Source organism: Oncorhynchus gorbuscha, linkage group LG23 (genome assembly GCF_021184085.1).
Source record: "Oncorhynchus gorbuscha isolate QuinsamMale2020 ecotype Even-year linkage group LG23, OgorEven_v1.0, whole genome shotgun sequence".
Taxonomy (NCBI): domain Eukaryota; kingdom Metazoa; phylum Chordata; class Actinopteri; order Salmoniformes; family Salmonidae; genus Oncorhynchus; species Oncorhynchus gorbuscha.
The window spans coordinates 59,229,493-59,233,096 of record NC_060195.1 but is presented as its reverse complement, the minus strand read 5'-3'; the positions used below and the strand labels follow the sequence as shown (position 1 = coordinate 59,233,096).

General features: G+C 44.8%; 1 protein-coding gene across 1 annotated transcript in view; it reads left to right on the top strand.

Moving 5' to 3' along the window:
• The first annotated feature begins 2,359 nt into the window (after positions 1–2,359).
• Positions 2,360–3,604, top strand: part of LOC124011437 (E3 ubiquitin-protein ligase Midline-1-like) — a 43,480-nt gene continuing 42,235 nt past the window's right edge. The window contains exon 1 of the mRNA XM_046324813.1: positions 2,360–2,649. The gene's annotated coding sequence lies outside the window, so the exon portion shown is untranslated. The remainder of the gene's footprint in view (positions 2,650–3,604) is intronic.

Below are 3,604 nucleotides of genomic sequence, written 5' to 3'. Positions count from 1 at the left end.
TGGTGATTAGATCTAAAATATTTTCTAGGTGCCTGTGCTGAGAAGCCAAATGCAAACACTGGCAGTATATATCACCACAAAGAGTTTTAAAAAAAAACTCTTTAAAGGCCCATCTGAACTCTGTTAAAGGGGCAAAGGTCACCAAGTGAAGAAATGTGTTTGGGATTTGCCTGGAGGCCATGACGCCTTGGAGCGTGATGCCCCCCGGGGCAGACGTGTACTTTTATTAAAGTGCCCTCCCTTTTCTGTGAGTGCTTTGTCAACAAAGCTATGCAGAGAGCTTTAGAGTTCCACTCAGCTTTATTGAACTACCACTAACATGTGTAGGAGCTCCCCTGTCAGACCATGCCAGTTCATTGCAGGAGGGAGTCGAGATAGATGTGAGTGGTAAAGATGTTCCGACAAGGGAGGAAGATGGGAGATGTTGATAAGAAGGGAGTGTGTGTGTGTGTGTGTGTGTGTGTTATCCATAGCGGCAGTGCCCTCTAAATAATCGGGTAACAGCCCTGGTCAGGCTTATCCCTTTAATGGGCTCACTTAGAGAAAGGGGGCAATCTCCGGAACATTCCAAGCATTCCACCACGTTAAAACCAAGGCTCCCAAAAACACACCCTAGAAAGAAAGGTAGAGAAACCCCATATAACAGCCTGTGCTAATAATTGATGTCAGTTTCAACCACAGTAATCATCCACACCCGGATGAAAGAGCTGGCATTTTGCACTAATGATTCCACAGACATTGTGTAGGTTGATGATATTACTTCCACGTACTAATTCGATGGCGGTCCTTCCCAGGAAAGAACAGAGAAAAGAATAGAAGCACAGTATCAATCAAATAAATAACACATCAAATCCTTTACATTGGAGGACGCAAGGCTCAACCTTGTTATAAATGACCTTCTTGACTCGTATAAGAGTCTCTTGAACACTGAGGAGGCTGAAGAACGCTGAGCTCCGCCTGTGTGCTGAGTGGCATGCATTGTGTTATTACAGCCCGAGCCGGGGGCTTTCCAGCCAGGCTCTGTGACTGGAGGTCTATTGTGGGCTTAATTAAAGAAAGAGTCTGTGCTGTGGGTATTCATGTGCTTTCTGAAGAGGCCTCTCCACCTAACAGCACATCCCAAAGCAGCAGCAGCTCTCAAAAGGTTGCAAAGAGAACAGGGCTTTCATTTGATTTTCTTTTTACTCGAAGGGAAACGGAGGATATCATCTTACTCTGGAGATGAGCACTTATTTACTGAGGCTATTCTGGCGTAGTGTTTTTCCCAAAGCTAGAGAAGCCTCTCTCCTGCTCAAACCTGCTACATCGTCTTCGTCTTAGAATGTACAATATTTTGGTTGTTGTTGCATTTCTGCAGACTATACATCATGTTTCATCAACTGTGCTTCGCTGATATAAAAGCGTATTTTGGGATGATACAATAACTTTGCTTTTTTCAGTTAAAAGCTCAACTCTTGTCTAAAATGAACCTTAGATGGAAATGGATTTACTTGTCTTTCTCAAAAGTACATTTTTAAAACTGTGCCTTACTCATCCGGTTCCAACTCTAAAAATAAGAGCCAGAATCACTGCCACGGTCAGGGTGCTTAACTAGCCAAGCACCCTGAGTCATTGATTTCAGCCCAGGGCTTGTCTTAAACTTCAACTCTTTCTGATGATTACAAGCGTATTACATTCTTCTTCCAAACACGTTTGCTTTGAAATGCACAGATTCTAGAAGGGAGGTGGCAGATTTGAACTTTTCAAGTGACTATGGGGAATGTGACTCAAGATAAGGTCAGTGAGTCACTCAATATAATGCAGAAGTTGAGGGAGAACGAACGCCCTACTTGTCTCCAGAAGTAAATGACTGGGGCCAGAATCTTTAATCTAACCTTCTTTCGTTTGGGGAGAGAAAACAGCATGCTCCAATTAACTTTTGCAAGTGTGTGTGTGTGTGTGTGTATATGTGTATGTATGTGTGTGTGTGTATTTGAGAGAGAGAGAGACATAGAAAGAGAAAGAAAGAGAAAGAGAGAGCGCGAGAGTGAGATACTAAGAGAGATACCAAGAGAGAGACGAAGCGAGACAGAGAGCTTTGACAAGATTGCAATGAGCGTAAATTATAAATGGGACAATACTAGGAGGGAGAGAAGATTATAAACCAGGATTGGTGATTGACACATTTCAATTTCAGCTGCCATAATCCCACAACAGGCATACTGTACTGTACCAACTGACGGCACAGCGTGGGCTGTCCCTGATCTAGCTACAGTACCTCCCGATTGGCTCATCTAAAGCAGAGCCGCCCACTAAGCTATTTGAATACAGAGTGGAGGGGAGGGGGAAGGGGAGGTGGAGCGGTGAGCTAGATTCCCTCCTCCTGCCTGCGTGCTCTCACTGGGCTGGGGAGAGGAGCGGCTTTAGGGTGCGAGGAAATATGCCACGAGAGGCGATGTGACAGCCAGAGACAGACGCACACTGACACAAAGTTCCCCCAGTCGGACTGGAGTATTGCTGGGCTATTACTGCTGCAGCTGGTCTGTTGTAACGGAGGATGAAGGGCCTCTACTGACCTGACGGTTCAGCAGCTCAGTTCAGTGCTCTCATTTCTTCTTCCTCTCTTATTTCACTCTGCTTATGGACAATGGGATTTTAACCATGTGGCAGGTAAGGAGGACTGTGATTGATTGTGTGAAATGTTGTTGTGTGGTCACTGAGGCTGTGGGGTCTCTGGTTACTTAAAGCAGGTCTCATCAGGAGTCCTCTCCAAAGCTCGTTACATCAAGTGATGATGGTATCACAGAGAGAGACGAGTTCTTATCATCAATAACTGGGATTACAGTTACAGACCTAATGATCGTATGACCATGAGGTTAAATAGGCAACATTTCCAGATGGGACTACCACCATAGTTCATTTAGTGAATATTCTACTGTATCAATATAACCTATCGATCATTTGTAGAATTGTAGAGTGTGATACACTTTACTTCAGAAACAGTGTTATTGTGTTTATGAGACTAGAACAGGTTTTCTGTCAGGGGTTAAAACATAAGTAGTTGTCATAGCGCCTTGCATATTCAGATGAAGGGGACTGTGATATGTTCAATCTTTTTGAAAGCTGGAATACAGTGGGACTCCTAAGGGTGCTTGACGTGATTGTATCAGCGCAGGGAGTGATGCCTCTGTTCGCTTCCACAATCGTGTTCATGCGACCTAATTGTGGGACGCAGACAAGCTTTTGTTCTCTTGGCAGACTTTACACGAGTGGGTGAGAGATATCGATGGAGTGTTCACAAAGTTAGTGTGGTGTGAGAAACCTGAACTGTTAGGCTTTTTATTGAAGAGAATTTGACACACTGACTATGGGGGGAGGGGGGCATGGGTGGGGTGGCACTTGGAAGGATGGCGTGTGTGTGTGTGTACCTGCATGTGTGTGTACACACATGTGCACTTGTGTTTGTTTAAGCCATGTTATTTCTGAGTTCCTCCAAATCCACTCAGCATACTGCCATCAACATGGTGTGATACTAATCACACAGAGTAGGAGGGAAGCAGAGGTCACATCTGCCCATTCAGCGACATATCCTCACCAGCCAGGCACGCGTTTGACAACGCTCTGC